A 13,548-nucleotide genomic window follows, 5' to 3' on the forward strand; every position below is an offset into this window, starting at 1 on the left:
CTAAGGCTACAAAGCAACTAAATTATTGTGCCTCATTTTATCTTGATTTTTCGCATCTTTCAGGACCTCTCTATTGGGAGGGTGACAGTGATTGGTAAAGAGCAGGGAGGACTTTATATGTCGAAGGAAAAAGGAACATTGAATGCTCCAACACTATTAATTCTCTAGCAGCACAGGAGACACCAGATTTCGACTTATGGCATAAAAGAATGGGACATGTGCCCATGACAGTTTTGAAAAAAAAATCTTGTAAAAGTAGTAGTTGTAGTAGCTATTTAAGTCACTGTGATATATGTCCTATGGCTAAGAAAGTTAGACTTCCTTTTCAGCATAGTAATATTAGAGCTATTGCATGTTTTGATTTGGTTCATATTAATGTTTGGGGGCCTTATAAAGTTCCGACTTATAATGGAATTACTTTCTCACTTTAGAGGATGACTACTCTAGATGGACTTGGTTGTTTGTGTTAAGACTTAAGTATGATGTATCCAGTGTACTTAAAACTTTTGTTGTTATGGTCCTAAACCACTTTGAAAAACATATCAAAGTCTTCAGATCTGATAATAGCTCAGAATTCTTTAACAGCACATGTGATGAATTATTCAGAGATCATGGAATTTTGCATCAAAGTTCTTGTCCATACACTCAACAAAAGAATGGAGTGGTGGAAAGATGAAACGGGCATATTTTGGAAACTGCTAGATCTATAAAATTTCAAGATAATTTGCCCTCGAGGTTTTGGGGATGTAGTGTTGAAGTTGTTGTTTACATCATTAATAGAGTCCCATTAAATGTGTTGGGAAACAAATAATTTTTTGAAATGCTTTATAATAAAATGCATGCCTTGTCTCATTTAACGATGATTTGTAGCCTTTGTTATGTCACCATGTTACCCATATAGGATAAATTTAATGGCAGAGCAGTGAAAAAATGTATTTTGCTTGGATATGGTCTATATCAAAAAAGGTATAAAGTATATGATCCTGCCAGAATCAAGTTTTCCTTAGCAGAGATGTCTTTCATGAAACTGTGTTTCCTTTTGTTACAAAAGATACTACAACCATCTCAAGTAATCCTAATCCATTTCTCATCATTGATTCTCCCACTTCAGTTACTATCTCTGTCCCTACTACATCAGAAACCATTCAACCTGATCACACTCATCCTCCTTCTCCTATTGCCAGTCTATCTAATTCCCGAAATGATTCACTCCCCTTATTTGATCCTACATTACCTTCACAGACTTCTAGAAGATCCACTAGACAATCCAAACCTCCTATATGGATGAAAGACTTCATTATTCCTACACAGGCTCATGGTCCATCTAACAATACTTGCTTGTATTCGTTAGGAGATGTGTTGCACTATGATTCCTCATCTCCTTCCTACCAAAGCTCCATTACTAAATTTTCTGCTGATATAGAGCCTAAGTCACATGTGCAAAGTGCTAAAGATCCTAGGTGGGTTGAGGCCATGGAAATGGAGGTCAAAGCTCTAGAGTATAACAATACATGGGAAGTTGTGGCCTTACATTTTGATAAGAGAGTTATTGGTTGTAAATGAGTTTACAAGATTAAATATCAAGCAAATGGAGAGGTTGAGAGGTTTAAGGCTCAATTGGTTGCCAAAGGGTATAACCAACAAAAAGGGCTTGATTATTAGGAAACTTTTTCTTCGGTGGTTAAAATGGTCACTGTAAGGGCTGTAATTTCTTTGGCTGCTACTAAGCATTGGCATATTCATCAAATGGTAGTATACAATGCTTTTTTGCAAGGATACCTATATAAAGAGGTGTATATGACTATGCCACAGGGCTAAACTGCTTATCATCAATCTAACCATGTATGCAGATTGCTTTAGTCCCTTTATGGCCTTGAATAGGCCTTTCGACAGTGGAATTTGAAGTTTACTACAGTCTTAGTTTCTTTTGGTTTCTCCCAAATTCACTTGGACTTCTCTTTTACTAAGAATTCAAAAGGGAAGATTGTAATAATTCTTGTATATGTTGATGATCTTTTAAAAAACTGGGGATGATTTGGGTATGATCCAAGACACCAAAGCTTGCTTACAGTCTAGTTTCAAGATTAAAGACCTTGGGGATCTCAAGTTTTTTCTTGGAATAGAATTTTCTAAGATTGCATCACGGATAGTCATGTATCAGAGGAAGTATGCACTTGACCTTATTTCTGATTTGGGCTTAGCAGGAGCCAAACCAGTTGGTACTCCCCTTGAATTACATATAAAACTCACTACTGCAGAATTGGATTGTATTATAGAGGTGGATAATGACCCTCCACTCGATGATGTGAGTTCTTATCAATGACTAATTGGAATATTGTTATATTTGACTCACACGCGGCCTGGTATCTCATTTGTTGTACAATCTTTAAGTCAGTTTATGCATTTGCCTAAAGTTTCTCACATGATTGCTGCCACAAAAGTAGTCAACTATATAAAAAAAGTCTCCCGGCCTTGGTGTCCTTCAAACATCAAATTCCACTTCCATTTTGTCTGCTTTTTGTGATGAAGATTGGGCATCTTGCCCAAACACTCGTCGATCTGTTACTGGATATCTCATCAAGTTTGGGTCCTCTTCCATTTCCTGGAAGTCCAAGAAGCAACCCACTATTTCTCGCAGTTTAGCTGAGGCTGAATATCGTTGTCTTGCTTCCACTGTAGCTGAACTTGTGTGGTTAGTTGGCCTATTTGCTAAGTTGAATGTTATTGTATCTCTCCCAGTGCCTTTACATTGACAGCAAGTCTGCCATTTATATTGCTTCTAATCCCGTATTTCATGAGCGTACAAAACACATTGATATTGATTGTCATTTTATTCGAGAAAAGGTGCAAGTAGGGTTGATTTCTCTTCTATACTTGTGCACCTCTGAGCAGCAAGAAGATATCCTAACCAAGGATCTCACTGTCTGTCAACATTCTTACATACTTTCCAAGCTAGGAATGCAAAACATCTTCATTGCTCCTAGCTTCAGGAGGGTGTTGAGGAATTAACAAATTGTCTCACTGTGCATTGAAGCACTGTTACATTGCCTACTGTAACTAACTTTCAATTAACTAGTAAGTCGGTTATATCTATGTACAGTTGCTAGTTAGTTTGTTGATTATGATTAATAGCTACTGATTATATATAGTTGATAACACACAATTATGATGTATAATTGTGGTATTATATTGAAAAGAAGTTCACATTTTCTCTCCAATCTTCTTCAATCGGATTCATCTTATCTCTGCAATTTCATATATTTTCATGGAAGATATTGAATCTTAACATGGGTACATATAGGAGGCTCCATCTTCCTTGGTATCCATTTGGGGTGCAGAAACTTAAGCTCTTCAAGTTCAACTATTGCTACGGAAGGGTTTGTACCAGTAAAGAGTAAAGCACCTTGTGTTTGTTCTTAAGCTATTACTTTACATTTAAACGAGGTAATTTGCCCGAGAAAAAATAAATAATAATTGCATTGAACTTGCAACTAATTTTTACTAATACTCATACATTAAAAATGATGGGAAAACAGGTTTTTAAAAAAATATTAGCAATATTCCAACATGATTTTGATTATTTGTCATTATCACATAACTCAAGAACCTCTAATAAATGAATTATTCATGAAATAATAAATCACTGGTCCTTTAATCAACACTAAAAGAAAAATAAAAAATAAAATAAGAGTATATAGACAAAGGCATTTCGTAATTAAAAAAAAAACTTTTAAGTTGCATGAATTCTACAATTGTGATAATGTCTTAGGAGAAAATTTTAAATTTTTTTTAACATATTCAAAAAAACAAATGACTCTTGAATATGAAAGCAATTATTACTTTTGAACTTGCATATGAATTTCTTCAATTGATAAGTGAGAAATTTCATATCTATGTAAAAATAGATATATGTAAGCTTATATATAGTACTTTTAAGTTATATAATTTAATATAGAATATCAAAACATGAATTCTTATAATTGAGTACAATAATTATTTTTTTGCACAATGAACATACATATTATATGTGTATATGTTCAATATAGTCGGAGACAATAACTTTGCAGAAACATAAACAGCAGAGTTTAAAACATGTACTCAAAAACAACAATTATATCATAAGCATATATTATTGAGTGTAAAATAAAAATACCTGGATATGTAAAAATAGAATGAAATAGAAAAGAAAAAATTGAGTTCATTGAATACACAATGTCCCCTTAAGAAAACGATTATACTCCAATACCAGAGTTTTAAAGAATTTATTCACTAACTGTATTGATACAAAAATAGTGGTGTCAGTAAGTCATTCAACAGGAGAACAGTACACATATATTTGATTTTGCGAAAGTAGAAGAAGAAAATCAAATTTGTTGTTGTTTTAAAATAAGAGGAAATCCATCTATTTATAGAAAACAAAAGTTAGTGTGAATAGATTTTTACTGTGTCTTATCATAAAGATTAATTACAAATATTTTTAAAAGGTAAAACCCTTCAGAAAGTTCACAATCTTTTATAAATTTCACAACTTTTTATAATGTCACAACTCTTCATTAAAGTCTCAACTTTTCATAAAAGTCGCAACTTTTGATAAAAGTCATAGTTTTTGATAAAAGTCGAAACTCTTCATTAAAGTAACAATTTTTCATAAAAGTCACAACTTTTAATAAAAGTTGCAACTCTTCGTTAAAGTCACAATTTTTTTATAAAAGTCACATCTTTTCATTAAATAAAAATGCTAGTTTTGGAAATAAATTAATTTCACAAAAGTCACAACTTTTGATAAAAATCACTTTTGATAAAAATCACAATTTTTCATCAAAGTCACAACTTTTGATAAAAGTCTCAACTCTTCATTAAAATCACAAGTTTTCATATAAGTCACATCTTTTCATCAAAGAGGAAGGCTAGTTTGGAAATAAATTAATTCAAAAGGGAATTCTTGCTTGTGGTGGAGCAACATAGGCGAGCCTAAGATTCTCTTTTATATAATTATATGATTATCCTTTATTGAGTTTCATATCTAAATTAAAGTAGTAAAAACGTGAATTTCTTACTTGAACCATACTTAATAGTTAGCAAACATATCTAGACGTTTATCTATAAAATTTTATTCCACATAATATATATAATTTTTTATTTATTGACATATTAATTTTTAAAATGTATTTTAACTGAATTTATTAAAATCTTAAACTTTCTTTTTTTAAGTCAGAGATATCACTATCATAACAAAGAATGAAACCTTGACTAAGAAGATGGAAGAGAAGATTGTGAATATATTCCTATTGGGATAGATTAATTTATAATTAGGGATAATGCCCAAGTACCCCCTGAACCTATGCCCGAAATCTCAGAGACACACTTATACTATATTAAGGTCCTATTACCCCCTGAACTTATTTTATTAATAATTTTTTACCCCTTTTTAGCTTACGTGGCACTATCTTGTGGGCCCAACGATGGTTGATTTTTTTTTCGAACTAGTGCCACGTAGGCTAAAAAGGGGTAGAAAATTACATATGAAATAAGTTCAGCGGGGTAATAGGACCTTAGTATAGTATAAGTGTGTCTCTGGATTTCGGGCATAGGTTGAGGGGGTACTTGGGTATTTTCCCTTATAATTATAATGCATAAGTATCCCCTATTCTATGGTCGAAATCTCAGAGACACACCTAAATTTAGCCTAGATCTTATTATTCCCTTGAACTCATTTTATTCGTATTTGTATGCATCTTTTGTGTCGATGTGACACCTTCAACCACTCAAGTTAGTTGTGTTTGTACACACTCGCTCGCCATGTGTGTAAACTATTTTTTAATTAATAATTAATTTTTAAAGAATATTTCATAATTTTTTAAAAATATATTTCGTAATTTTTTAAAAAAAATATTCTTATTTTTTTTATCTTGTACATAAATTAAGTTCATACACATTTTTTTACTTGCATTCATTTTTTTCTCTTTTATTTTTCTATTGAATTTATTTTCTTTGTCTTTCTTTTTTATTTGATTTCAAATGTGTTGTATTTAAAATAAGTAAATTTTGAAAAAAAAATAAAATAAGTGAATAAATTCAAATAAAACATAAAAATATTAAAAAATTAAGATTAAAGGAACATATAAATATTAAAAAATTAAAATTAAAGGAAACTTTTAAAAATTTTTTTTAAATACACACAGTCTATTAAAATAATTAAAAGTGAAAAGAAAATACATTAATTAAAAATAATTAAAGTGGAAAGAAATTAGAATAAATATTTTACAAAGAAATAAACAGAAATAATTAAATATGTGTAAGTTTTATTATCAATAAATATGTGTACTAACTAATTATTGTAACGACCTGTTTAGTCGTTTTAAGCAGTAGAGTATTTTCTGTAAAAACTGTCTGAGTCGACGGATCCCACGACGGACCGTCATGGGCACGACGGACCGTAGAGGGGGTCTCGTTCCAAAACACTTAGAATTCTGAAAATTGGGTACTGAGATCGACTCTCTGAACTTCGTGACGGAATGGCAGGACGGACCGTCACAGACATGACGGGCCGGCACAGACCATTTAGTGAAATTTAGTCTCTGAACATTGTGACGAAGGCAGCAGGACGGACCGTCGCAGGCACGACGAGCTGTCACAGGCTGCGTGACCCTGACTGAGTCGGATTTCTGTTAAATGTTTTAAGGGGCGTTTTGGACTATTCATGTTTATAATTATAAAGTTAGTGGGTTAATGTTAATAGTTCAATTACTTGGGGGTTAAAAGAGATAACCTTGAATCAAATAGTGGGTTATTTTATCATCTTTTATACTTAATTATATGCTAATTAGGGTAAAAGAAAAAGGGTTTGAATAAGAAAAAGAGAAAGAACAGAAAGAGAGGGAGAACGATCGAAAGAAGAGGGAAACGAAGAGGATAGCAAAGATTTTGGAGAATTAGATTGCTTGATCACAATTCTTCAGTGGAGGTAGGTTATGGTTTATGCTATTTCATAGTGAACTCTTAATAGCGAATGATATGTATTGGGTAGTATTGTAAACCCTTCTATATGCTTAATTGTGTGTTTGCATGATGTGATTATATAATTGTGATAAAATAAGCATGATGAGGCTATTGAATCCTGAATCTTGAAAACCTCTTTGTTAATGATGATGCCTTGGTATAAAAGAAGGCTTGATGAACTAAAAGAATGAGGTTAGAGGATCGGGTGTCACGTTCCGGCACCAGGATAGTAATAGAGCATCGGGTGTCACGTTCCGGCACCAGGATAGTAATAGAGGATCGGGTGTCACGTTCCGGCACCAGGATAGTATATGGATCGGGTGTCACATTCCGGCACCAGGATAGAATATGGATCGGAGTGTCACGTTCCGACACCAGGATAGTATATGGATCGGGTGTCACGTTCCGACACCAGGATAGTATGATGAGGATCGGAGTGTCACGTTCCGACACCAGGATAGTAAAGAGAATGAATCTTGAAATATGCTAATATACTCAATCTAAAGAACCTGTTTCCCAAATGAGTATGGTGTGGAGGCTTGAGTCCTCATAGATGTGCTTGGTGTTGTGACCAAGGGTCATGGTAATTGTTGTTATCACCTGTTGAGCATTGTAGTTGATTTTATGATATTATCTGATATATACTGTTTTCTATTTTGAGTTGGCTGATGATACCTACTCAGTACTTGTGTTTTGTACTGGCCCCTACTTGTATGTTTCTTCCTTTGTTATTTGTGGAGTGCAGCAAACGTACCGTCGTCTTCAACTCAACCACAACTCTAGCCAGTCTTCATCGCACCAGATTTCAGGGTGAGCTAATGCTTCTAGCTTGGACTGGATCTTCTCCTTCATGTCTTGATGCCTTGAAGTTTCGGCATGGACTAGCTTTTTATTTATTCTAGCTTCCTAGATACTCTTAGATTTAGTAATTTGAGGATAGATGTTCTTGTGGTGATGACTTTCAGATTTTGGGAATAATAAGTATTGAGTTTTAGAAGTTATTTAATCGATTTTTATTAATGAGTTTAAGTCTTCCGCATTACTTTCCCGTTTATATTGTATTGAAATGTTGGGGTTTAGATTGGTTTGTTCGCTCACATAGTAGGATAAGTGTGGGTGTCACTCGCGGCTCGATTTGGGTCGTGACAAACTTGGTATCAGAGCATGAGGTTCGTTGGTCTCATTACACAAGAACGAGTCTAGTAGAGTCTTAAGGAACGGTAGGGGGACGCCTTTACTTTTCTTTGAGAGGCTATAAGACTTTAGGAAAATTCTATTCTTTCTTCTTTCTTTCGTGCTATTACTTGGATCCAATTGGTATCTAGGTGATACAAATTGGTATCTGACCATCTTCACTCTATTTCGCAGATGGTTAGAACTTGAGCAACAACTGCGCCAACACCGACACCGGCAAGACAAGATGTGTCTGAGCCAGCCACTGGGGCTGTAGCTCGAAGAGGAGTAGTGGCAAGAGGCCGTGGTAGAGGTCGTGGGAGGACGTCCTCTAGGGTAAGAGGACAAGCACCTAGCCCAACTAATACTAGGGCGGTGACTCCTCCACCGACTGAGGAAGTGATAAGAGAGGGTGAGGACGGGGAAAATGAGCAAGTGCAGAATGAGGAATTACCACCCCAACCTACCCCAGAGATGATCAATCAGGTTCTTGCTTATCTTAGCGGGTTATCTGATCAAGGCCAGACACCTCCAGTGTTTTCTGCACCAGCACCTCAGGTTCCGGAAGTACAACATGCAACTATTGTGGCTCACCGCATGGATGCCTCATTGGAAATAGGCACGTTTCCTCGGCTGACTACAGGGCCTATAATGACAAGTGATCAGCACGAACTTTTCAGTAAGTTCTTGAAATTGAAACCTCCAGTCTTCAAGGGTGCTGAATCTGAGATGCCTACGATTTTCTGGTTGATTGTCATGAGTTACTACATAAAATGGGCATAGTGGAACGATTTGGCGTGGAGTTTGTAACCTATCAGTTTCAGGGAAATGCCAAAATGTGGTGGCGGTCACATGTTGAGTGTCAACCCGCACAGGCACCACCTAAGACTTGGGCGTCATTCTCTAGCTTATTTATGGAGAAGTATATCCCCCGGACCTTGAGGGATAGGAGGAGAGATGAGTTCTTGAGCCTAGAGCAAGGTAGGATGTCAGTTACTGCGTACGAGGCTAAGTTTCGTGCATTATCCAGGTATTCCACCCAGCTTTGTTTCAGTCCACAAGAGCGGATTCGCCGTTTTGTGAAGGGGTTGAGGTCAGAGTTGCGGATTTCAGCCTTACAGGTAGCGGTTACAGCAAAATCCTTTCAGGAAGTGGTGGATTTCGTGATAGAGGTGGAGGGAGTGAAGCCAGATGACTTCACCATGGCATCGACATCAAAAAGGTTTCGTAAAGGAGGTGAGTTTAATGGTTCTTACTCCTGAGGACAGGGTTCAGGAGGTTACCCAGTCCGACCAATTCAGTCTTCACTACAGGCTGTAGCTGGGGGTCCACCGCAGACCGGTCAGCATTTCTCTGAGTTTGGAGGTTATCCACAGACTTCGTCATTCTCACAGAGACCTATGCTTGAATCCAGAGAGTGTTATGGATGTGGGAAGACTGGACACATTAAGAGGTATTGTCCAAAACAGAGTTACAGACCTCCAATAGTTAGAGGTAGAGGTGGTCATGGAAGGGGCCGTCATTCTGGAGAACGTGGTGGTCGAGGTAATGGTGGTCACCAAAACGGTCGGGGTGACGGGCAAACTGGAGCCACTACAGCACAACATGGTAGGGGCAATGGGCATACAAGCGATAGGGCCCATTGTTACGTTTTCACCGGGTGGTCTGAAGCGGAGACATCTGATGCTGTTATCACATGTAATCTTTTGGTTTGTGATTGCGTGGCTTCTGTATTATTTGATCTCGGCTCCACATTTTCATATGTATCTTCTTCATTTGCTACTAGTCTTAATTTACCTTGTGAATTGCTTGACATGCCTATTCGTGTTTCTACTCCGGTGGGTGAGTCTGTAATAGTTGAAAAGGTATATAGGTCTGGTCTGGTGACTTTTGTGGGGAGCAACACTTATGTAGACTTGGTTATCCTAGAAATGGTTGACTTCGATGTAATTTTGGGTATGACTTGGCTTTCTCCAAATTTTGCAATCTTAGATTGTAATGCCAAAACTGTGACATTGACCAATCCTGGAACAGATCTGTTAGTGTGGGAGGGTGACTACACTTCCACTCCAGTTCGTATCATCTCCTTCCTTCGTGCTAAGAGAATGGTTAGTAAGGTTGTTTAGCTTTCTTGGCACACCTCAGGGATGATACTATCCAAGTACCTTCAATTGAGTCGGTTTCGATAGTCCGTAAGTTTCTGGATGTGTTCCCTGCAGATCTTCCTGGTATGCCACCAGATAGGGATATTGACTTTTGCATTAATCAGGAACCGGGTACTCGCCCCATTTCTATACCCCCTTATAGAATGGCTCCCGCGGAGTTAAGAGAGTTAAGGGCTCAACTTCAAGAATTGTTAGGAAAAGGCTTCATTAGACCAAGTGCATCCCCTTGGGGTGCTCCTGTTTTGTTTGTGAAGAAGAAGGATGGGAGTTTTCGGATGTGCATAGACTACAGACAACTGAATAAGGTAACGGTTAAGAACAAGTATCCTCTTCCTCGCATCGATGATCTGTTCGATCAGTTACAAGGTGCTTGTACCTTCTCAAAAATCGATCTGAGATCTGGTTATCATCAATTGAAAATACGGGCAACGGATGTTCCCAAGACTGCTTTTCGGACCAGGTATGGGCATTATGAGTTCTTAGTAATGTCTTTTGGGCTTACGAATGCCCCTGCCGCTTTCATGAGTTTGATGAATGGGATTTTTAAGCCATATCTGGATCTCTTTGTCATTGTATTCATTGATGATATACTGGTATACTCAAAGAGCAAGAAAGAACATGAGGAGCACTTGAGAATTGTATTGGAAATGTTGAGGGAGTAAAAGCTTTACGTCAAATTCTCCAAGTGTGAGTTTTGGCTAGATTCAGTGTCCTTCTTGGGGCACGTAGTGTCTAAGGATGGAGTGATGGTGGATCCATCTAAGATTGAAGCAGTGAAGAATTGGGAGCGACCTACTAAAGTTACAGAGGTAAGGAGATTTGTTGGTTTAGCTAGCTACTACCGTCGATTTGTCAAGGGATTTTCCTCTGTTGCTTCCCGATTGACAAATTTGACCAAGCAAAGTGTTCCATTTGTATGGTCGGACGAGTGCGAAGAAAGCTTTCAGAAGCTCAAGACCTTGTTGACGACTGCACCAATTCTTACCTTGCAAGTGGAAGGCAAGAACTTCATTGTTTATTGTGATGCATCTTATTCTGGTTTGGGTGCAGTGCTAATGCAAGAGAAGAATGTAATTGCTTATGCTTCGAGGCAATTAAAAGTGCATGAACGTAACTATCCGACCCATGATTTGGAGTTGGCTGCGGTAGTGTTTGCATTAAAGCAATGGAGACACTATCTATATGGGGTTAAGTGTGAAGTCTATACGGATCATCGTAGCCTACAGTATGTCTTTACTCAGAAAGATTTGAATCTGAGACAGAGGAGATGGATGGAACTACTGAAGGACTACGATATTACTATCTTGTATCACCCAGGAAAGGCTAATGTTGTGGCAGACGCCTTAAGTAGAAAAGCAGGGAGCATGGGAAGCCTAGCTCACTTACAGGTTTCCAGACGCCCATTGGCTAGAGAGGTTCAGACTCTGGCTAATGACTTGGTGAGACTAGAAGTAAATGAGAAGGGAGGATTTTTGGCCTGTGTGGAGGTAAGATCTTCCTTTCTTGACAAGATTAAGGAAAAGCAGTTTAATGATGAGAAGCTAATTCGAATTCGAGATAAGGTGTTGCGAGGAGAGGCTAAGGAAGCACAAATCGATGAGGAAGGTGTTTTGAGAATTAAGGGAAGGGTATGTGTACCCCGCGTCGATGATTTGATTCACACTATTCTTACAGAGGCTCATAGTTCAAGGTATTCTATACATCCTGGTGCAACCAAGATGTATCGCGACCTAAAGCAACATTTTTGGTGGAGTAGAATGAAGCGTGACATTGTTGAGTTTGTTGCTCAATGCCCGAATTGTCAGCAAGTAAAGTATGAACACCAGAGGCCTGGAGGGACACTTCAAAGAATGCCCATTCTTGAATGGAAGTGGGAGAGAATTGCAATAGACTTCGTGGTTGGTCTTCCCAAGACAATGGGTAAGTATGACTCCATTTGGGTAATTGTTGATAGGTTAACTAAGTATGCTCACTTCATTCCGGTCAAGGTGACTTACAATGCAGAGAGGTTAGCCAAACTTTACATCTCAGAAATTGTTCGATTGCATGGAGTTCCACTTTCCATCATATCAGATAGAGGTACGCAGTTTACTTCTAAGTTTTGGAAAACATTGCATGCTAAATTAGGTACTAGGTTGGATCTTAGTACCGCATTTCACCCTCAGACCGATGGTCAGTCTGAGCGAACGATTCAAGTGTTGGAGGATATGCTTCGTGCGTGTGTGATAGAATTTGGTGGCCATTGGGATAATTTCTTACCTTTAGCAGAGTTTTCATACAATAATAGTTATCACTCAAGTATTGATATGGCCCCATTTGAGGCACTGTATGGGAGAAGATGTAGATCTCCCATTGGGTGGTTTGATGCATTTGAGGTCAGACCTTGGGGTACTGACCTTCTGAGGGAATCGTTAGATAAAGTGAAATGCATTCAAGAAAAGCTTTTAGCGGCTCAAAGTAGACAAAAAGAATATGCAGATCGAAAGGTTAGGGACTTGGAGTTTATGGAGGGTGAGCAAGTTTTGCTGAAGGTTTCGCCTATGAAAGGGGTGATGTGGTTTGGTAAGCTAGGTAAGCTTAGTCCGAGGTATATTGGTCCCTTTGAAGTTCTGAAGCGTGTGGGGGAGGTAGCTTATGAATTAGCCTTGCCCCCAGGACTGTCAGGAGTGCATTCGGTATTTCATGTGTCTATGTTGAAAAGATACCATGGAGATGGAAACTACATCATCCGTTGGGATTCAGTTCTGCTTGATGAGAATTTGTCTTATGAGGAGGAGCCTGTCGCTATTTTAGATAGAGAAGTTCGCAAGTTGAGGTCAAGGGAGATTGCATCCATCAAGGTCCAATGGAAGAATCGGCCGGTTGAAGAGTCCACTTGGGAGAAGGAGACTGATATGCAAGAAAGATACCCACATCTGTTTACAGATTCAGGTACTCCTTTTCGCCCTTGTTTTTCTTCTTGTGATCGTTCGAGGACGAACGATGGGTAAATTGGTATCTATTGTAAGGACCTGTTTAGTCGTTTTGAGCAGTAGAGTATTTTCTGGTAAAAACTGTCTGAGTCGACAGATCCCACGACGGACTATCATGGGCACGACGGACCGTCGAGGGGGTCTCGTTCCAAAACACTTAAAATTCTGAAAATTGGGTACTGAGATCGACTCTCTGAACTTCGTGACGGAATGGCAGGACGGACCGTCACAGGCATGAC

The sequence above is a fragment of the Solanum lycopersicum genome, chromosome 2, assembly GCF_036512215.1.
Source record: "Solanum lycopersicum chromosome 2, SLM_r2.1".
NCBI lineage: Eukaryota > Viridiplantae > Streptophyta > Magnoliopsida > Solanales > Solanaceae > Solanum > Solanum lycopersicum.